General features: G+C 43.4%; 1 protein-coding gene across 1 annotated transcript in view; it reads right to left on the bottom strand.

Moving 5' to 3' along the window:
- LOC134807410 (fibroblast growth factor-binding protein 3-like) overlaps positions 1 to 23,693 on the bottom strand; it is a 185,244-nt gene that overhangs the window by 149,876 nt on the left and 11,675 nt on the right. Inside the window, exon 2 of the mRNA XM_063785068.1 lies at positions 2,793 to 2,909. The gene's annotated coding sequence lies outside the window, so the exon portion shown is untranslated. The remainder of the gene's footprint in view (positions 1 to 2,792; positions 2,910 to 23,693) is intronic.

The following is a 23,693-nucleotide window of genomic DNA, read 5'->3' as shown; positions in this document are numbered from 1 at the left end:
CTGGTCTCAAACTCCTGGATTACAGGCATGAGCCACTGCTCCCGGCTCCTTCTAGACTCTTATATACCAGTCCTAGCACTGGCCTCAGAGAGTGCTTGACTGTATCTTCATGTTAATTCTACTGTGCTCTGCCTGGTTTCTGCCATGCGTGGTCTTCTTCTCAGTGCCTCTTTATACCCGCAACTGTCTCCACTCCCTCCGGCCCTAGTGACTCTTACTTTAAGTAGACAATAAGCATTGTCTGCTGCTCCCTCTCTGTTCTCTTATATTTGCAGTTATGGCATAAACTCTGTGTCCTGTTCCTCTCAGTCCCTTCCTTTTGAATTGTCAAGAGCCTATTTTATAAGCCAAAAATTATAGTGTGGGGGGGGGTGTATTAATAGCTATATCTGTTATATATATATATGTTATATATTTTATTATAGATTTATAATATATATAGTTATTATAAATGTATCTGTTATACTGACAGTCCTTGATTACAATGGATTGACTTAAATTTTCAATTTTATGATGGTGTGAAAGTGACACACATTCAGTAGAAACCTACTTAAAATTTTGAGTTTTGGCTGGGCGCAGTGGCTCACGTCTGTAATCCCAGCAATTTGGGAGGCTGAGGTGGGCAGATCACTTGAGCTCAAGAGTTCGATATCAGCCTGGGCAATATAGTGAAACCCTATCTCTACAAAAAAAAAAAAAAATACAAAATATTAGCCAGGTGTGGCATGCACCTGTAGTTCCAGCTACTTGGGAGGCTGAGATGGAAGGATCACCTGTGCCTGGGAGGTCGAGGCTGCAGTGATCCATGATCATGCCACTGCACTCCAGCCTGGGGAACAGAGTAAAATTTAGAAATTTCAACAGAGCAGAAAGTAGACATTTTCTACATTCACAGTAGAAAATTTAAGATGATATAAATATGTTATCTGGACTGTAAGAGCATCCATAGGGACCACTAGGCACCAGCACCATAAACAACCTAATCCCAGCCTATTTTTAAATTAGATAAAGCTTTTGAGGTGAGGATGTGGAGACAGTGGAACCCTCATACACTGATGATGGGAATGTGGAAATGTTTTGCCACAGCCACTGTGGAAAACAGTTTGGGTGTTCTTCAAAATGTTAAACATAGGCTGGGCATGGGGGAAAAAAAATTGAATTTCGATCTCTTCCTTCCTGGACTAGTAACATGTAGGTACCATACCCTTGCGCCACTGGGCAGCCGCAGCAGACCACAGCCCCCAGTCAGCCACATGATCACGAGGGTAAACAACGAATACTCTACAGTGTACTGTGTTGCCAGATGATTATGCTTAATGGTAGCCTAAGGTAGGTGTTCTGAACACATTTAAGGTGAGTGAGGCGAAGCTATGATGTTCTGTAGGTTAGGTATATTAAATCCATTTTTTATTTACAATATTTTCAACTTACGATGAGTTTATCCAGAGGTAACTCCACAGTAAGTTGAGGAGCATCTGTATATGCAGCTGTTATAATACATGTGCATATATTTGTTATAACTGTACACATATTTATAATTATATTCCTGCTACATAGTCCTAATTCTCAAAGCAAAATGACCAACTAGGGGAACATACATACAAGGAAATAGAGAAAAGCAAAGCTCCCCTTCAGCACAGCCACACCCACATACACACACGTAAACATCTCTGCATTTCATCAAATCTAAGATGATAGCAATGGCAAGACACACCATTTAAAAAATTTAATTGAGGCATAACACATGTATAGACAAATGTATAAAACATAAGTGCACAACTCAATGAAAAGCAACACCTTAGTGAAAAGCAAAACAAAGCAAACACCTGTATGATCATCCCCCAGGTCAAGAAATAGAACGGTGCCAGTCTCTCCAAAGCCCCGCCATGTTCCCTCCATCCCCTCAAAAGATAGCATCTGCCTTGACGGTTAAAACAATCCATCTTGGTTTTACTTGCTTTTTTGAACTTTATGAAAGCAGCATCATACATCCTATAATCTTTTGTTTATGACTTCTATCAGTCAACATTATGTTTGTGAGATTCATCGTCAATTCCTTCCTATTTTATGTAGCCCTAAGAAAGAAAAAACCACTACCAATTAAACTATGGCACAAGGCTTTCTTGTCACTTATATTTTTTCTTTTATACCTAAAGAGCTCTTTTAGACTTATTTGTTCACATTTTTATAACATTGTTCTTACACACTCACAAAAAAAGGGGAAATAGAAACAAAACAAATTGGTATTATGTTCCTAAAACCCCTTTGTGTTCAGAATCTAATTCTAAATCATTTTTGACTCACAGTCAAGGAGATCCATGTTTGCTTTGTTTTTTTTTTCTTTCTTTTTTTTTTTTTTTTGAGACGGAGTCTTGCTCTGTTGCCCAGGCCAGAGTGCAGTGGGGCGATCTCGGTTCACTGCAAGCTCCGCCTCCCGGGTTCACGCCATTCTCCTGTCTCAGCCTCCCGAGTAGCTGGGACTACAGGTGCCCGCCACCATGCCTGGCTAATTTTTTGTATTTTTAGTAGAGACGGTGTTTCATTGTGTTAGCCAGAATGGTCTCGATCTCCTGACCTCATGATCCGCCCACCTCGGCCTCCCAAAGTGCTGGGATTACAGGCATGAGCCACGGCGCCGGGCCTGGTTTTTTCACACCATGTCATCCATTGTACCATGGAATTGGTGATACAGCTTTTTCTTTATAGAGGGTCCCACTATCGTCAGCAGAGTTTTCCTCCATGCTGTTCGCCCCAGTCTGCAAGTTTTAATGCTGGCACTTTCTTAAACTTACCAGAAGTGTCAATGGGAGTTTTTCAGACAACAACTGGAATTCATATTTCTTCCTCAAATGGTCCTTAACAGTTTGTTGACTGACACATTATGGAGCTGAGTTGTCTGGTCAGACCACCTAGAATAAGAACAAAATTTGCAACTGGTCAGACAATGACAACCACATAAAAATGGCTGTGTAGCTGGTAGTGATTATAAGAGGCCATCAATAACATCACAACTATTAGATGATGCAATGTTTTAAATATGTATTTTAGAACAAATACAGTAACCTTATTTATTTATTTATTTATTTATTTTTTTAGAGAGAGAGTCTCACTTTGTCACCCAGACTGGAGTACAGTGGTATGATCCTAGCTTACCATAACCTCAAACTCCTGGGTTGAATTGAACCTCCTTTTTCAGCCTCTCAAGTAGCTGGGACTTCAGGCACGCACCACCACCACCCCCTGCCCCACCCCTGTTCCTCTGGCTAAATTTTTTTATTGTTTGCAGAGACTGGGGTCTTGCTATGTTGCCCAGTCTTATATGGAACTCCTGGCCTCAAAGGATGCTCCTGCCTCAGCCTCCCAAACTGCTGGGATTACAGGCACAAGCCACTGTGCATGGTCCTCAATCCAGTATAATTTAATGTACTTTTTTTTTTAGTATATAATAAGAAATGGAGAAATGGTCGTGAGGTAGGACTTTACTTCCCTAAGAAAGGTAGTGAGAAAATAAACCACCAGAGGGAACAATTCAATATATCTAGAACATATTGCACCAAAGAAATCAAGAAGTTTATTTAAGTTTGATTATAAAATGACATATGAGATGGATTTGGCTGACTATATTTGCATTTTAGCCTTAAAAATTCTTTGATGCTTTGTTTTATTTCTCTAATGATTTTACAGTATCTATGCTCACCATCACAGGGAACACTGCCACTATCCATCCACCCACCTGGCCACACCAGAAACTTGACCACCATATCTAATCCATGTCTAAACAAGGTATCTCCTCCCACCTAAAGATCTCACCCCTCTCTGCCCACACCTCTTTCTCTTCATCACAAACGCCCTAGTTCAATCCACCATCATTGCTCACTTTGATGACTACAAAGGCATCTTTGTGGGTCTACCCTCTTCTCTTCTAGGCCCACTACATCCATGTTCTACCTAGCAAAAAAAAAAAAAAAAAAAAAAAGTTCTCTCTAAAATGTAAATCTAGTCATGCCACCTCCATGGCTCTAACAAACAACATCACACACTTCTTACCATGGCTTATAAGTTTCTGCACTTTCTGGTTGAGAAATGCTACACATGGCTATGCTGGTGTATCTTGAAGAACTCCAGGGCACACCATTCTCTAGATTATGATGTGACTATCAAGCCATGGAGTTGTGCCCTGTACAATCTGCCTACCATACACAGCCAACCCACCCTGCTGACCTCTCCAGCCTCATCTATACCACTTCCCGCCTTTGCTCCTCACATTGGACCTACATGGACCTTCTTCTAGGCCCCCAAACACACCAAACTCCCTCCCAATTTTGCCTATGCCATTCTGTCTTTTTAGATGCACTCACCCTCAGCTCTCCTTCACCTAATTAACTCCTACCAATCCCCCACATCTCGGTCCGAATGACACTTCCTCAAGAAAGCATTCCCTGATTGTCTGAGGTTTCTGTGCAATCATTCATAAACCCAGCTACAGTTGTAATGGGTAGTTTCTCATGTGCTTTGTAGCTTAATATCTGCATTCTTGTCTTGCATGTAAGCTGCCTGAGGGAAGATACTGTCTCTTCAGTAAGATACTCCCAATATCCAGCATATTACCAGCACACAGCAGATGTTCAATAAGTAGGAAATAAATGAATAAATGGATGAACCCATAGAGGAAGGGAGGAAAAGAGGGAGGGAGGATGGAGGAATGAACAGATGGGTGGATGTAGGATGGATGGATAGGTAAACAACTGAATAAATGAATGAAACCCTTTAAGACAAACTAAGGCAGCATTAATCCATTTGTCAGACCTCATGAGAACTGCATGGTATCTTCATTCTTCTCTCCTTACTCTTCCTAACCTGTCATCTACCTAATTTGGCCTGAGAATTGGGACCCTCCAATGGTTCCAATATTGCCTTTAACCTAAAGTTGCCAAATTTAATACATAAAAGCACAGGACACCCAGCAAAGTGAGAATTTCAGATAAACAATGAATGAAATAAAATTTTTACATACTTAACACTAAATTTTGTTTTGCTATCAGAAATTCTAATTTTACATGGAAACCTGTATTTTACCTGGCAACTCTACTTCAACCCCTGTACCAAACCTGGACCGTGTTGCCCCTCAGCTCCATACCCTCTCTTCAACTCTGTATAATGGAATACAGATGACCTCTATATAATAGGATTAGGTGAACTCGACAAACTGCGTTTCCCAGAAGCCTTTGCTAACTGGCTTTGGCTGGGTTTTGCAAATGGAAAGCCCAGGTGGGAGAAACAGTAAGAGAGAAGTCAATGTCATTTTCTCCCTTCTTCTTTGCCTCAGGCATTATCTCTAGTAGCAGCTGTGTCTCCTCTATAACTCTAGCTCCTGCCAGAAAGCTCTCTGTTGTTCCAGCTTCCAAAGAGTGACCTCAGCTCCTAGGCTCTGGTCACACCATCCCCTCTCTGTTCCTCTGGCCCAGAAGAGATAACAGCTTCCTGCCGTTACCCATCTCTGAGTTTTGCCTCATCACATTAGTTTGGCTTCTCCATTGTTTGCGCATCTGTGTAACCTACCCCCTGTATTAACCTCCTTTTGTATTAAAACCTCAGAAGGTTTCTGTTTTCAGCCCTGATTCTACATCTCAAGTCTCTGACTCCTTGTACAGCCTCCTGCCTTGTTGCTAGGAATAATTTTCCAAGACCATGGGCCAGGGATAGCATTCTCAGTACTGTGTCTGTTTTCAAGCCCTTTCTCCCATATTGTAGTAACAGCTTGCTTTACCTGGTCTGATGTTTGGGGAAATGGCCTAATTATTATTTTACGAGTAACAGTAATAGAGCTAATATTTATTGAGCAGCTACTACATGCAAAGTACTGCACATGCTTCATCTCAGTCACCTTTCAATGTAAACTTATGACTTGGTATTATTATCCCCATTCACCAAGTGAAAACCTTAAGGCTTAGAGACTCAGGTGATGTACTTAGGAAGAGCAAACCCAGACACATCTGATTCCATGCTCTTAATCATCCTATTCTACTGCCTGGGAATCCAATCCCATCTTTCTCTCACACTGTCCCTAGGCTTTGTTCTTAGAGCCAATGCTAATTCTCTCAGAAGATTTGCATATCTTTAGAAGCTGGTGTGCAGGGTTTTTCTTGAGGGGTCTTGGAGTTTTCAGCCAGCAGTCTGAACCTCAAGACTGCTTCAAGTGAACCAGTCTCAGTGGTATATGTGTGTATGTGGGGGAAGGGTAACAAAGAGGAGGTGACCTTGAAATTTGCAATAAAGTCACTCTGTCCGCTATCATCATGGTGAGAAGCCAGCCAGGCAGCTCTGCAGGAGACCCAGGGAGACACGAAAGGCATACAGAGCCAAGCTGAAGGTGTCATTAATCAGGCAGAGGTACCAAGGGAGTATCTGCTCAACAAAATATGGAGTGTCACCAAGCAGCACTGCGAGAAGGCCCCCATTGTATGTTACCTTAGAAAGACCCATTTTATAACCAAAGTAAATAATAAAATGAGGTTAACACCGATTCCTCCATCACTCTTTCCCATTCTTTGGAAAATTTCTGTTAATAGAGTCCTGTGTGACCCACAGAGTTGCCCCCAGAGGAATGCAGATCCCATGGGGAAGCTCAAATGCCAAAGACCTCAGCCCTGTTAGCCCTCAGCTGCCAGCCTTGCTCATATCCAGCTTTTTAACCTCTGCAAACCAATATCTATCATAACCCTGGCATAGGTGGCAGGGAGTGGGCAGAACACCAGGTAGGGATAAAGCTAGCATGATTTAATTTGGTCAAGTTCCCTGTTCTGGACAGTGGTGGAATAGAAAAGGTAGAATAAGGTCTGGTCAGACTGGGAAGCAAATGGGGCTTATATCTGGCAGTTTCCTTCTGGACACTCCCACATCAAGCACCCAATGCTCACAGATCATTGCTGTGGTGCCCCAGAAAGGCCACCTCCAAAGTCCCATTGATTCATTCAACATTTAACAAGTATTTACTGAGCACCTACTATATTCTATGCGTTGTACTGAAGGTAATCCTAGACTCCCTACGTGAAGAAAGACTTTCCCCATCTTCCATCCCATTCCTTCAAGATCTTGCTTTCTGGTCATTTGTTTTATTCTGTCCAAGAAATGCTAATTGAGCAACAAGTCCATGCCAGGCACTGCAGTTGGATATACAATAGTGAACAAGACAGACCCAGTGAGTGGGACAAGTTGGAAAGAGTACCGGATATGGGGGTGAAACATGGACTTTGAGCAGGTTGGTTTAACCCCTCAGAATATGTGTTTTCCCACTGGCAAAATGAGAGTGATCCTGCCCAATTCACAAAGATTATAAATCTCAGATATGAAGGATGTGAGAATGCTGTGGAAAGTGCTTATCACTCATGGCCCTGGTTGGCATACTCAAAGAGTTATACGAAGAATATTTAATGAAAGGACTATTTATAGAGGTAGGGGAATTATTGATAGAGAGCCACTCAGAGACTAACAGTAGCAGAGAAAGCTGTTACCACCAGGAAAGCACTAAGGGTTGAGGGGGAAGAGTGTGAGACCAGAACCTCACAAGAGCGTACAACAGAAGCTGCGGCCACAGGTGGAAGAACATGGCCATTATCAAACCCCAGCCCAGCAGGGTGTTTTAAAATGTAGGTTTTATTATATTCAGGGATGGTGAAGACCAACTGCCATTAGAAAGATCGTTTGTTGGCCGGGTGCGGTGGCTCACGTCTGTAATCCTAGCACTTTGGGAGGCCAAGGCAGGCAGATAACGAGGTGAGGAGATCAAGACCATTCTGCCCAACATGGTGAAACCCTGTCTGTACTAAAAATACAAAAATTAGCTGGGCGTGGTGGCACGCACCTGTAGTCCCAGCTACTCGGGAGGCTGAGGCAGGAGAATTGCTTGAACCCAGGAGGTGGAGGTTGAAGTGAGCCGAGATGCGCCACTGCACTCCAGCCTTGGTGACAGAGCGAGATTCCGTCTCAAAAAAAAAAAAAGATCTTTGTTACCCACAGATCCCAAGTGGAGGGAGCTTCCCAAGCCATGCAGGCCACATGGGGGCAGCACCATGGTCAACATGGTCGGTCAAGAGGCAGAGGGAGCACGAAGAAAAAGTAAGAGCCTTTATTGTGATTTCTCAGGGAAGAAATAGGTGAGGCAGGGTAAGCAGGTGTAATATTAGCTCATTTGAATAATTTCAGTAGGCTCTGGGGCATATAGGCTGTCTCTAGTTCTCTGGTACCGGGCTCTGGGGTGATTAGGGCAGGTGGGTAGTGGCCCAGAGTGTGGGAGGCTGATATGGGAAATGTGTAAGGGAATGGGCTTCTATCAGTTGATTTGCATATGGAAATGTGTAGGGGGATGGGCTTCTATCAGTTGATTTGCATATGGAAAGATGTAGGGGTGGGCTTCTATCAGTTGATTTGCATATGAAAAGGTGTAGGGGGTGGGCTTCTATCAGTTGATTTGCATATGGAAATGTGTAGGGGGGGTGGGCTTCTATCAGTTGATTTGCGTATGGAAGTTGCACTCCTGGAGTGAGCTGTTTGCTCTCTATAGGAATTGCCCAACCCTGGGACGGCCATTCTGTTTAGGGTCAGCAAGGCCCCAAGATGTTGATGTATCAGAATAAAAAGACATGCTTAATACACAAGAATGAAGTTGGCAACAGTTAGAGAGAATGACTGATCCTTCTCTCCTCCTTTCCTTGAATCCCCTGCCACTCGCCTCCTTATTGGCTGAATTCAGCAAGAAGCCAGAGGGCAAGGGACCTTGGTTGATGTTGTCTGTACAGTTTAGCCTTCCAAGGAACAGAGTGGGAAGGAGAAAGAGAAAGTGAATCTAGAGGGGCAAGTGGAGACTCCAGCATAAATGCTGTGGAGATGTGAAGTATTATTAAGTGGCACGCTTTATCATATATTTGTTTCTAATGGGGCCTGTCATCCATACATCCTTTCAAAATAATAATATCCCATATATTGAGCATGTATTAATTGCCAGCACTGTATTAAATACTGTACATACTTTATTTAATCCTCATTACAAACAGGCATGATATTACTGTTCCCATTTTACAGATGAGGAGAGGAAGGCTTGAAGATATTCACTGACTTTCCTAAGATTACACAGCTGGATTGGTGTCCAGACCCATCTGACCCCAATACTTATACTCGTGACTGCAATGTAGTCTTGGGGGCTGATTCGTTCTTTGTCTCCTTGTTACTGGTTTTTGAAGACTCTGTTCAGATCTCACCCCTTCCACGAAGAGTTGAAACATAACTTCAACCACCTCTTTTTTTTTTCGAGACAGAGTTTCGCTCTTGTTGCCCAGGCTGGAGTGCAATGGCGCAATCTCAGCTCACTGCAACCTCACCTCCCGGGTTCAAGCGATTCTCCTGCCTCAGTCTCCCGAGTAGCTGGGATTACAGGTGTGCACCACCACGCCTGGCTAATTTTGTATTTTTAGTAGAGACAGGGTTTCTCCATGTTGGTCAGTCTGGTCTCAAACTCCTGACCTCAGGTTATCTGCCCACTTCGGCCTCCCAAAGTGCTGGGATTATAGACATGAGCCACCAGGCCCAGCCGCTCTTTTAAAATATCTAATCTTATATATGTAAATAACATTTTCTTATATTTTTATATTATTGGTGTATTAATTTCCTAGCACTGCCATAACCAATTAACACAAACTTGGTGGCTTAAAGCAACCAAAATTTGTTCTGTCATAATTCTGGAGGGGAGAATTTTGAAATCAAGGTGTTCACAGGGCCATGATCCCTCTGAAGATTTTAGAGAAGAAGACTTCCATGACTCTTCTAGCTTCTGCGGTCCCTAAGTGTTCCTTGGTTTGTGGAAGCATCACTCCAATCTCTGCCTCCACCTTCAGATGACCCTTTTCTCTGTGTGTCTCTGTCTGTTCTCTACTCATCTTATAAGGACACCACTCATTGGATTTACCGCCCACCCTAATCCAGTATGAACTCATCTTAACTAATTATATCTGCAAAGACCCTATTTCCAAATAAGGTCACGTTCTGAGGATCGGGTGGATGTAAATTTGGGGAGGACACTATTTAACCCACTACAATTGAACTTTGTTATCAATTGATTACTTTTTTTAAGGTTAGATTCTATGTGTATGTCTCTTATTACTCAACCACCCTATAAACTCCTTGAGATTAGGAGGCATGTGTAATGTTTTTCAGATCCCTCATTTTCATAAACACCTAAGTATCTGTTGAATGAATGAATGATTGAATGGGTGAACTAAAAGATAATAGAAAGGGTTGCAAACTCAAGAACCAGGCTGGTAACATAAATGTGGGCTGGAGTAGACCTGACAGGGCTTTAGGGGGAACTGGAGGGGATGTCCTAAGTGAGGGAACTGCTAGTCAACTCCAGACAACTCTTGCCATGTCAGAATCAAGTCCAGAGTTGCCAAGAGAACTGATTTTTCAATAGAAGCAGAAAATATGGCTTTTTACATGAAGTGTCCCAAGTTTTAAATGTTGGCAATAAATTCAAACTTCTAAAACACAATACAGAACAGACAAAATGTACTGATGAACTGGATTTGGGGTACAGGCTACCCCCTTGTAACCTCTACTTAAAACCCAAAAAGTGACTCTCAAGGCATCATTTCAGGCAGGCCAGTGATGAAGACGTTTTTGACCCAGCTAGCCTTGTGGTATCTCTCCTAGGATTATGTGTGGGGTCAGTGTTTATGGAGCCCTGCAAAGATTTACAGGTGGAGGATTCATGTCCTGGTCAATTCATGCATTCAGTATTTATTGATGCTCCACTTTGTGTGATGCTGTATGCTAGGCTGGGCATACCTATCAGACCAAAACAGACATAATTCCTGACCTCATGGAGCCTGCCTGGAAAGGGAGGAGACATTCAACTGATGGTTATTTAAATAACTTTAATTACAATGATGGTGAACTGAAAAGAAGATGGCAATTTCTTCCTCTCTCAGTTTTTTGTGATGTTTGTTTAGTTTATCTGAGGATGAAATTTGTGGAGGGGACCACTATTATAACCTGGAGAATCAAAGTAGGAAGATAACATTCTTTTTAAAGTGATTGGAAAAGTCAATAACAACAGCTACCTATTTATTGAGCACCTACAATATAACTGTCAATGCACCAGATATGTTTAAAATGCATTTTCTTTAACTTTCAAAGCAAGCCTATGGGGTAAATATTATTTTCTGATTTTGGGGGGTTTTTTTGTTATTTTTTTTGAGACAGAGTCAGCCAGGCTGGAGTGCAGTGGCATGATCTCGGCTCACTGCAACCTCCGTCTCCCAGGCTCAATCAGTTCTCCTGCCTCAGCCTCCTGAATAGCTGGAATTACAGGCATGTGCCACTACGCCCGGCTAATTTTTGTATTTTTAGTAGAGACGGGGTTTCACCATGTTGGCCAGGATGATCTCAAACTCTGACCTCAGGTGATCCACCCGCCTTGGCCTCCCAAAGTGATGGGATTACAGGCGTGAGCCACCGCGTCCAGACACTATTTTCATTTTCTAAAGGAAAAATGCTAAGGCTGAGGGAGATTAAGGAACCTGCCCAAGACCAGGGAGTCAAGCGAATGACAGAGTCAAGCTTTTAACCCCTATCTGTGACACTCTGCACCCCATGATCTTTCTACTACATAACACTCTTTCTCAGGAAGTGCTACAACCAACCATTACCAAGTACAAACTCCCTGTCCAGGCTTCCAGCCACAGTAACAAACAGTCCCCAAAGGGTGCAATAGCACAAAAGCTATAGAAATTTACTTCTCACTCACATATTCCAAAGCAGGTGTTCTTGAATGGTGAGCAACATTCTCCAAATAATAACTCACAACCCCAGAACCTTTTTATTTCCTGGCTTCACCATCTTCAAAAATAAAAGGGCTTCCAAGGTTAACAGTGTGGGAATAGGACAGGAAGGATTTTGGATGGAGGTTATTATGGGCCAGGTGGTCCATATTATTAGTTTACATTTCACTGGCTAGAATTCAGTCACATGGGACACCTACTGCAAGGGAGGCTGGGAAATGTAGTCTGTCCCTGTTTCAAAGGGAACTAGTTCCATGATCAGCTAATACTCCCGCCACACCACTTTTCAATAATCCATTTATATGGGTTGTATCTTTTGAGTGCTTGCAAACATTCCCCTAAGCTTCCTTTCCCTTCTGGAGTATCCAAGGAGCTTTTTTATTCATGTGGCTTACAGTTTTATATTTACATTGATAGCTATTTAAAGTGTGTATAACTGCTTGACACTATCATTATCCTGCATGATTTGCAGAAGTTAGAGTCTCAGGGAGAGAGATGCTTTCTTTTCCATGGATTAGAAATGAATACAGCCCCCTAAGCAATCTTGCCAAGGACTAAGAAAATGATATAAAGAATGAAAAGCTTTCAAAAGGAAGATATTATTCACATAGTCATCCAGGACTGGGTCTGCAAAGGAGATATGAAAATACCATAAGCCAATTTCAAGCAAATGTCATCCAAGACTCTTAAGAGGTTCCCTCTTGTCAAGTTTCCCTTTATGACACATTGAAAATTTTAGGGTATATCAATAAATCATGATTTGCCATTTCCTGCCAAAGCCCTCCCTGTTGTGAAATTCCACATAGCTAATCCCTAGAACAATATCTTCTAGGGGATTTTTACAGGGTAGGTCCTGGTTTATTTTATATTGCCCTTTATGTAAAGAAAGAACTCTTGTCCTATTCACTACCAGCATGGGATGCATGATAAAATGGATTTCCCGCCCCCCTCCCCCACCCATCTGGGGAATACATTACACACAGCCTTCAATGCCTCCCCTACAAAAAGGAATTACTCGAACTGTATTTCATGGAATACTCTTCCTGTGGATGCTAATAACTGTTTTGAAAGAAAATAGGAGGCAAGGAAGGGACTCTGGAGGAAAAGTAAGCTGCATTAAAGAAAGGTAAAGGGGTTTCTTTTTAAAAAATATATATTTACTATACAGATGTAAAGAGGTTTGTTTACCGTGGGACTTTTCAGAACCTTTGGTATGCTAATTATTAATTAAATATGAAAGAGAGGGCACATGTTGACTTTGGAGACAGAAACAGCTGCCATCCTTTCAAATAGACATAAGGTGCTGTATTAGGGTTCTCGAGAGGGACAGGACTAATAGGATAGATGTATATATGAAAGGGAGTTTATTAAGGAGTATTGACTTACAGGATCACAAGGTGAAGTCCTACAATAGGCCGTCTGCAAGATGAGGAACAATGAAGCCAGTCCGAGTCCCAAAACCTCAGAAGTAGGGAAGCTGACAGTGCAGCTTCAGTCTGTGGCTGAAGGCCCCAGAGCCCCTGGCAAACCACTGGTGTAAGTCCAAGAGTCCAAAAGCTGAAGAACTTGGAGTCCAATGTTCAAGGGCAGGAAGCATCCAGCATGGGAGAAAGATGAAGGTCGGAAGACTCAGCCAGTCTAGTCTTTCCACATTCCTCTGCCTGCTTTTATCCTAGCCGTGCTGGCAGCTGATCAGATGGTGCCCACCCAGACTGAGGGTGGGTCTGGCTCTCCCAGTCCACTGACTCAAATGTTAATCTCCTTTGGCAACACCCTCACAGACACACCCAGGAACAATACTTTGCATCCTTCAATCCAATCAATTGACACTCAATATGAACCATCACAGATGCCAACAGGGAAAGAACATGCTTTCCGTTTACCTCAATATCATTCTTCCAAGTTTGAAAACGAAGACCTATATGCAGCTCAAAATATTACTAGATGGGATATTGGATACATTCCCTGGTCATCTCAATGTAAAGCAAGGATTTAAAAATAAAAACTTAGTTCAACTTAAAAGCAGAAGCTTTGGGGTCAAAAACTGGATTCAAATTCTTGTTCTTTTGCTCACTGGCTGTGCAACCTTGGTTATGTTAACTAATCTCTCTGAGCATCATTTCTTTTTCTTTTTTTTTTTTTTTTGTTTTTTGAGATGGAGTCTCTCACTGTTACACAGGCTGGAGTGCAATGGTGCAACGGCATGATCTCAGCTACTGCAACCTCCGCCTCCCAGGTTCAAGTGATTCTCCTGCCTCAGCCTCCCAAGTAGCTGGGATTACAGGCACCCACCACCACGCTCAGCTAATTTTTGTATTTTTAGTAGAGACAGGGTTTGACCACGTTGGTCAGGCCAGTCTCAAACTCCTTACCTCATGTAATCCCCCTGCCTCGGCCTCCCAAAGTGCTGGGATTACAGGCGTGAGCCACCACGCCTGGCCTTATTTCTTGATGTTCCATTTCCTCATATGTGAAGTAGGGATATTAACATTATCTGCCTCATTGGGATATTGAGAGAATTAAAAGAGACAAGCTCTGGAAAATACTTGATAGGCTTCCTGCACACAATGGTCACCTCTCCTCCAAAAATATTAGCCATAATCATTGTTATTATAGTACGTTATACAGCCTAAATGTATATGACATGGGAACTTTTTAACAAAACATTCATTATCATCTTAAGAAACACTGCAGAACTAAGTTTAGGAAACGCTAAGTAGGAAGACATGCTATAAGGCCAGACCACAGGCAAATTGCAGGACCCAGAAGGCATGTACACCGGGGTTCAACACCATGTGGGTCATCTCTTTATCCATATCTCAAACTCCAGAATAATATATCTGGAGATTGTGCCAACTGCATCATTTCCCAGGTCCACCTGCAAATGTTTGGTGTCTGGGCCTCTGATCACCAATCTCAATTCCAGGCAGGACTGCAGAGTTTGGGGTTGACCTTTCCTAGTTCACAATCAGGTTCTGTCGGCTGAACATGGGACCCCACCAATGACCATTACATCTACCACTTGAGGTCAATGCTTCCCTGTCTCCTCCTAGTGTTGATTTTGTTCCTGTTGGTAAAATGCCCCCTTGTCCTTTGAGTCTACTCCAATCTGTCTGCTCCAGGCTTTAGAAGAGAGGACCTGCCACCAAAATGCGGTTGTAGCAATTCAAGTTTCAATGCATGTTGATAGTAAAATAATTATAGTTGCCTCACTCCTTAGCACTTACAATATTCCAGGCAGTGTACTAAGCACCTAATATGCACCACCTCGTCTAATCCTTATAAGAACTCTATCAGGTAAGTCCTATGAGGTGCCCATGATACAGATAAAGAGAGCAAGGTTCTAAGAGGTAAAATGACTTGCCCAAACTCTCATAGTAAGTTACCATCTGAACTTGGGCTAGGTTTCCTTAATTTCGCTTATCAACTTCACACTGTCTCCTCTTTTTCATAGATTCCCTCCCTCTCCTGCCTCTTCTCTGCTGTGAGCTCCAAGAAATAAAAAAACACTGAATGGATTTAGGCTTTAGGCAAGGAGGGACAATGTCAGTTTGACATATTGATTTTCAGAAAAAAATCGCTTTCAGTCTATTGATATTCAGCAAATTGGCTTGCTTCCAATATCAGAACTAGTAGTAGGTGGCTTATTCAAGAAAGCAAAGTGAGGAATCATAAAACATAATGCATTCATTTCTTAAATGTTTTCATTTAACCTAAAACAAAGCAATGTCATTGGTCCACCAATCTTTTGATGTAGGCAGAAGGACTTGTCTGGGAGCATAAGAGCCCTAATGGAATTCCCTTTCTCATTTTTGCATAAACCAAAATCATAATACATTACTTTTTATATCCAATTCCAATTTCTTTATAAGTAATTTCTTTACAATTACTTTAAAGCACATGTAAAGTAACCTGAGTGTAGCACTCTTCCAGATTTGCAATTTTTTTTTTTTTTTTTTTTTTTTTTTTTTTGAGACGGAGTCTCGCTCTGTCGCCCAGGCTGGAGTGCAGTGGCACGATCTCGGCTCACTGCAAGCTCCGCCTCCCGGGTTCACGCCATTCTCCTGCTTCAGCCTCCCGAGTAGCTGGGACTACAGGCGCCCGCTACCACGCCCGGCTAATTTTTTGTATTTTTAGTAGAGACGGGGTTTCACCGTGTTAGCCAGGATGGTCTCGATCTCCTGACCTCGTGATCCGCCCGCCTCGGCCTCCCAGGCCGGACTGCAGTGGCGCCATCTCGGCTCACTGCAAGCTCCGCCTCCCGGGTTCACACCATTCTCCTGCCTCAGCCTCCCGATTAGCTGGGACTACAGGCGCCCACCCCCGCGCCTGGCTAATATTTTGTATTTTTAATAGAGACGGGGTTTCACCTTATTAGCCAAGATGGTCTCGATCTCCTGACCTCGTGATCTGCCCGCCTCAGCCTCCCAAAGTGCTGGGATTACAGGCGTGAGCCACCGTGCCCGGCCTGTAATTTTTTTTTTTTTTTTTTTACCTATTTCTCAGTTTTTGTCCCTTTATCTGACAACATTTCTTTGCAGCTCATCTTTTCAAGTTTAAAGCATTTACCTTGGTGTTCATAGAAACAACTCCTCTAACTCCTGTATTTTTTATTGGCGATTTGTAATATTTGATTAATCTATGTACTTATAATAGAACAAAATATAGGAGCCGTACTCTACCTCCCAACGTCGGCCTGGCTCACTCTCTTACCTCCTTCAGATTTTTGCTCAACTGCTACCTTCTCAGTAAGGTGATCTCTGCTTACTTTATTTAAAATTGCAACACTCCCTCTTCCCCTTCCCTGCTCACTTTTCTCTATAGCACTTATAACCATCTGACAAAACGAACATTTTATTTCTTTTGTTTGTTGTTGTCTTACTCCATCATAATATGTCATGAAGACAAATTTAAAATCTGATATATTCCTAGTGCCCAGCACATTTGTAGGTTGTGAACAGATGTACGTCAACTGAATGAACCAATGCCCCAGAATTGTGACTAGGGCCCAAAGCTGACACCAAAGATATCTTGAGTACCTCTGTGTTTTAAAAAGAGCCCACCCAACTTTGAGCTCAGACATCTATCTCAGAGGCTTACCAAGAGAAGTAAACCTGACCCTCCCACCCCCAGTTCTCATTCCATGCTTCTGCCTTTTCCTAGACTATAAAAGAAGGCAGCCATAGCATAGTGAGTAAAGTTTTGTGGTGTCAGATGATTCCTAATCCTCCACATAGGGTGAGTTGGTAGGGAGATAGTTCTCCCACTGTGAGGCCAAATAAGGAGAGCTTTTTCTCTTTGGTTTGCTTTTTTACAATTTTTCTAGAATGTGCCCAGGTACTGATTTCTTTCTTTCTTTTTTTCGTTTTTGAGACAGAGTTTTGCTCTGTCACCCAGGCTGGAGTGTAGTGGCATGATCTCAGCTCACTACAACCTCCAACTCCTGGGTTCAAGCAATTCTCCCTGCCTCAGCCTCCTGAGAAGCTAGGACTACAGGAGCACACCACCATGCCCAGCTAATTTTTGTGTTTTTTAGTAGAGATGGGGTTTCACCATGTTGGCCAGGTTGGTCTTGAACTCCTGACCTCAAGTGATCTGCCCACCTTGGCCTCCCAAAGTGCTGGGATTACAGGTGTGAGCCACTGCACCTGGCCTAATTTCCTTATATTTATCGTGTTTGGGGTTTGTGGACATCTTAAATCCATGGCTTGGTGTCTTTCATCAGCTTCAGAACATTTTTAGCTACTGTCTCTACAAATATCCCCTCTGCCACATTTCCCTTCTCTTCTAATGGGACTCCAGTTAGACCTCATTACATGCCCCAAGTCTCTTACTTCTCCTTTGAGTTTACCAACCTTTTGTGTCTTCATTCTGGATTTTACTATTTTCTTCTGACCCATCTTCCAATTCACCAAGTTCTCTTTGGACTCTGTCTAATCTGCTTTTAAGCCCATCTGCCAACTTCTTAAGTTGGTTTTGGTTTTTGTTTTTGTTTTTTTTTTTTTTTCATTTCTAGAACTTCCAGTTGCTTCATTTTATTATTTCTAGTTGTATGCTGAAATTCTCAATTTTGTCTTTTATGTCCTTGAACATGGTAAGCAGAGTTATTTTAAAGTCTTTGTTTGATAACTCCAATATTTGGAGGCCTTAGGAGGTAGTCTCTGCCAGAGCTTGTCTACTTCCATTTCACCCTTACCTCTAGGGTACTGCCCTTCAGGGTTCCAACCAAGAATAAGGAGGTTTCACCAAGGCCTCTTTTCCTTGGCAAACCATGAGTTCCAACCCCTGTGCCTCTGGCCCTATGAGAGTGACAAAATTATCACTCAACCTCTTAGCCTCTCATCACAACCAGATTTACCAGATACTAGTCTCATCTCCCTGGGCCTCTAGATTCTGGTGAATTTTTACTACTTGTTAGCTCTCTGATGTCTTGAAGTAGTGTGTGTGTGTATGTGTGTCTGTGCATCTGTGTGCATATATGTCTGTGTGTATGCATGTGTATACATACATATATTTATATATGTATATATTTATACAAATATGTGTGTGAATACACATACATTTTTTTTTCTTTTTTTGAGAACAGAGTCTCACTCTGTTGCGCGGGCTGGAGTGCAGTGGCGTGATCTCAGCTCACTGCAACCTCCACCTCTGGGTTCAAGCGATTCTCGTGCCTCAGCCTCCTGAGTAGCTGGGATTACAGGCACCCACCGCCACAGGCAGCTAATTTTTGTATTCTTAATAAAGATGGGGTTTCACCATGTCAGCCACGCTGGTCTCAAACTCCTGGCCTCAGGTGATCCCCCCGCCTTGGCCTCCCAAAGTGCTGGGATTACAGGCGTGAGCCACCGCACCCAGCTATATATATATATATAATTATTATTATTATTCACTCTGTCTAGTGGGAGGATTGGTTCAAACTGCCTTGTCTGCTGTTATCAGAAGCAGAGGTCTCTGTCCTATCTGTGTCAGGGTTGGTCTAGGGTGAGATGAGTGAGGTATCTGGGACACAAAACTGAAGGCGCTGCTCCCTGCAGGTCTATAAAATGCAGGGCTGGCACCTGAGAATGAGCACATCCTTACATTTTTTGCCCTGGGCACCTCATTTACCTCCCCTTTATGCCAGTCCTAACGCGTATATGTTTGCAGAAGCTTAAACACCTGGGCAGACACACAGCTGAGAGAACTCACATGTTAGAAAATGGAAAATGGGCTGGGAAATATAGACTTTCCTTCTTCATTTACTTCTAAATTGGTTCACTGTTCTTATCAAATCAGATATTATTGTTGACTATATGCTAAGTGCCTGACATGCATTGTCTCATGTAATCCTCACAGCAGCCTTACTGAGTAGATTCCGTCCTTATCTCCACTTTGCACGTGAGGAAATGAAAGCACACAGAGATTAAGTAACTTGCCCATGTTCCCAAAACTGATAGGGGATGGAGTCAGATTCCCAACCCAGGTCGGTGGGTTCCCAGGTCTTTGTGTCTAACCACACATGGCCATCAGTGACGGCTCGTGTTAAAAGCACTTTTGCAATTTAAAAAATGGTGCAAAATAACATCTAAAATAATATTTTAATTAATAATACATATATGTATATTATATGTGGAAAACAAATATCAAATTTTCATACCCCAAAACACAGGGCACTACTACTGTTGGCCAAAGCTGTTTCCACCCTGCAGCAGGGAGAAGCAAGTTTCCACCAGGCCCCTCCCTCCTTCCCCTCCCCGGCCCTTTCACGCTTCCAAGCACAAAGGAGAAATGACCTGGGGCCTATTCTCCGACTTGTCCAGAGGCCAGACTACTGCCTGGGCCACATTGGTCTGCCTGTTGTTACCATGTCAATTCGGGCCTTTGTCCACGACATGGTGCCCGACTCCCATTACTCACTCTGTCCTTTCCTGTCCAGCTGTGCCAATAAAATGATTTATCAGCAGGAGCTTGGGACAAGCTGCCAGGTTTGGGGCAGAAAAACGAGGCATGGGAACGATTTTACTAAATAAAGTCCCGGTCTCCAAAAAACACACTTTATAATCTCAAACACCCATCCTGGGAGCTCTGGATGTTGCATTCATTTATTCGTTCATTCATTCAACAAATATTTCCTGAGGACCTAGAGCTGGATTTGGCCTGCGGGAAATGGTGGTAAACAAAAGACAGAAGGCCTCTTCCTTCTTGGGGATTACACACCTCCTGAAGGGGAGGTAGACACATTACATGTTACTTACAGGCACTTCCAAGTAAGTAAGAGGTGTAAGGCTAGAAGCAGGGCCCTCAAATAGTCCAGGGGATAGAGAAGGACTCTCTGAGGAGGGGATTCTTGAGCTGTGATCTGAAGGCAGAAGAGGAGTTAACTCCACCAAGATGGAGGGCGAAAGCATGCCAGGCAGAGGGTAGCTCAGAGGCAAAGACCCTGGGGTGGGAAGAAACTTGGTGTCTGTGAGGAGCTGTAATAGGAAGTGTGACCAGGAAGCAGAGAGGGGCCAGGGAAAGAGAAAAGGGAAGAGGTTGCAGAGGTGAGCAGGTGAAGCTGTCCTCACAGGGCTAACAAGAATTCTGGACAGAAATGTAGTTATAATTAAGCATTAATCAGGCTGCACTCTGACCCACTTCCTCGTAACCAAAAGCCATATGTAGCACTACATACCGACCAATGCATCCCCATTGTTCCTACAGACGGAATCTCTGACATTAGGATCATCAGGCTTTTGTTTAAGGATCCCTTAAGATGTGATCCCTAATTCCAGCAACCAGTTTGAAGACTCTCAAGGGGGAACAGGATCAGCATGAGAATACAGCTGCTTCCTCTCCCTGACCCATGACTTCACCCAGCACTCTTCCACCAGCCCACGATCCACACACCAGCCCACACCAGCCCCAAACTTCTCCTTGGATACAGATTTGAGGTTTCCTCCCGTATCCTCATTTGGCAGCCCTATGATTAAACCTCTTTTTCTGCTGCCATTCAGTGTCTTGGTGTATTGATTTGCCATGCATGTCGGGTGAGGAACCTATTACGGTTACGCAGGGACCAGGTGATGCAGAGTGAGGCAGGCCAGTGTAAAGACATTGGTCCTTATCCAAAAGGACATGAGAAAAGTCACTGCAGGGTTGTCAATGGAGGCGTCTCAGGATCCTGTGTGCATTTTAGAAAGACCGCTCAGGAAAGCAGATTAGAAAGAAACCTGTGTGGAATGAGAGAATTCGCTTGGCAACCCAGTGCAGTACATCTCAGACTATCTGTCAAGAAGGACTATTTTCCCCCCAATTCATCACATGCCTTACCTGTTACCTTACCTTTATCACATACCTGTTATATTTTACTTTTGTAAAATAGAGCAAAATTCACTGGGATGTTGCAGCAATGTCAAATCACTACGAAAGTTTCCAAACACTCCCAATTACTTAGTCATTGTGGACCAATAACAGTTTGCTGACTGTCACCAGTTCGTCAGTGACAGCTTGAGTAGCACAACCATAGCATATTCATGGCCCCAAGGGAGACTCAAGCATCCAAAAATAAAGCTACCTTATTTTCTGGAACCTAGTTGAATTTCTGACACCTAGCCTGTGTTCATCCTGAAGGAGATAAATCTGCCGGTTACTACTCAGTTACATCTGGTGTAATTATTCTCCTTCACCTTCTTCATCCCCCTCTTTCTCCCTGCTCCACTCCAGGGAACTCATGCACACCCCAGCCCAATGTTCTGTGTGGGGAAGGGCTTCTCCTTTCACTGTTTATCTGCCTCTGCCTTGCCCTGCCCTGCCCTGGATGCAGCATGTCCCTTCTGGTCTTCTGCAATACACTGATCTCCACGAGACAGAGTGGCATCTTCCTTTGGTCCTCATCTGTTTTGCTCATCTACACATCCTCTGCTACACAAGTGCCTTCATCCCGGGACCAGCCTTCTCTCTCTCTCCCTCTCTCTCCATCCCTCTTTCCCTCCTTCCCCTCAACTGGTTCCTTTCCCATCCCCTCTGGGGCCACCTTCATTCTGTCCAACACTCCTCACAGCCATCCTGATCCATAGCTCTGTCCCCATTGAAGAGAGCAAGGCTGCTGATGATCAGCGTATCAGAGGGGACCCAATAGACACAAGTGCCCCTAACCTTGGATCTCTATACTTCAAGTGGTGCTACCAGTATTCAATTCAAGGAGGCGCAACAAGCACACTTAGGTAAAATGTTCTGTCTCTCCCTCTTCCTTCCTTCCTCTCTTTTTTTTCCCTCCCTGCTCTTCCTTCTTCGTCTCCTTCTTCTCCCCCTACCTCCTTTCTCTCCCCACTGCACCTTCCTTCATCTCTCCCTCTTTTCTTCTTTTTCTCCCTCTTTTTCCTTCTCATGCTCCTCCTTTTTTTCCTTCCTTTCTGTCTTTCCTTCTTTCTTTCTTCTTCTCCTTCTGTCCCTCTCTCTCTTTTCCTTTCTGTCCTCTCTCTTTCCCTCTCTCCCCTCCTTTCCTCTTCCAGCTCTCTCCCTACCTTGCCTCTAGTCACTAGAGCTGGAGGAAGAGAAATTTGGTCTGGCTGATGTTGAGTTCTTGAATCTTTCTGTCTCACAGCTGGATCACTATTTTGAATTTAAAAGCTGATAAATCATCACCCTTATTTTCAGCTTCTCTTCTGCCACCCACTCCCTGGGGGATGTAATTAGATATGAGTGCTGCTTGTTAATATTTCTTTTCCTGCTCTTTCGAATTAGACATGATCATATGACTTGCCATGGCCAATAAAATGTGAGCAGAAGAGACAGGTGTCACTTCCGGATTCTTTTCTCTCTTTTCTCGCCCTGCAGCAATTGGGAAAGCATGTATTTTTTTTAAGACAGGGTCTTGCTCTGTTGCCCAGTTTGAAGTGTAGCAGCATGATCATAGCTCACTGCAGCCTCAAACTCATGAGCTCAAGCCATCCTTCCACCTTAGTCTCCTGAGTGGCTGGGACTACAAGTGCGCCCCACCATGCCTGGCAAATTTTTAAATTTTTTGTAGAGACAGGGTCTTGTTATGTTACCCAGGATGGTCTTGAACTCCTGGACTCAAGCGATCCTCTCACCTCAGCCTCCCAAAATGCTGGGATTACACACATGAGCCACTGCACCTGATGAAAGCATATATTCACATGGAGGAAGCCTAAGTTCAAAACAGCCTGGAACGCTGAGCTATTCACGGACGTCTACCCTAGGGCATCACTGAGACCTGTAGCTGACTTTGCATGAGTGTGCAATAAACTTGTTTTGAACCCACTGGTTGTCTGTTACAGCAGCATAGCATTGCCTATCCTGACTAGTACAGCACATTTCTGGCCCAAACAGAGGATGGTGAAAAGTGAAAAGAACAGTGCCTCCTAGCTAATATCTCAGCAGGTCATTGATCCAGGGGAGGCTGTGGCCATTCTCTAGGCTACAGATAATGGTGACCTGGTTTGTGAAAGTGGTGGTGGCAAAAATGACAGAAGTGCATAGATTGGATGCATGGCAAAAAGAAACGAGTCTTGGTGATGGATTAGACGAAAGGGATGAGGAGAGAGATGTGTCAGCTGATGCCTTGGTTTCTGCTTTAGGAAACTGGGAAAATGGTGGATCCATTAAAGAAGATATAGGAACACTGAGGAACCAGGTGACCACATGTTCCTGACCCAAGAGTTCTGAACATAGCAGGTCAAACGGTAAGGACAAATAACATATATTTTGGGTGCTCTCCTGATCTCAAACTAGATTGCAAGTTAGAGGAAGAGCTGTCTCAGTGATGTGGCAGGTGCTCAGTGAAACAGCCAACAGGACTTTCCTGTAATCACTCCCATTTATAATCATCAAGAAAATACCAAACTACAAGGAAGAATGCTATACTCCAGAAACCAC

Source organism: Pan troglodytes, chromosome 10, assembly GCF_028858775.2.
Source record: "Pan troglodytes isolate AG18354 chromosome 10, NHGRI_mPanTro3-v2.0_pri, whole genome shotgun sequence".
In the NCBI taxonomy this organism is placed as follows: Eukaryota; Metazoa; Chordata; class Mammalia; order Primates; family Hominidae; genus Pan; species Pan troglodytes.
This window is presented reverse-complemented; position numbering and strand designations above follow the sequence as displayed.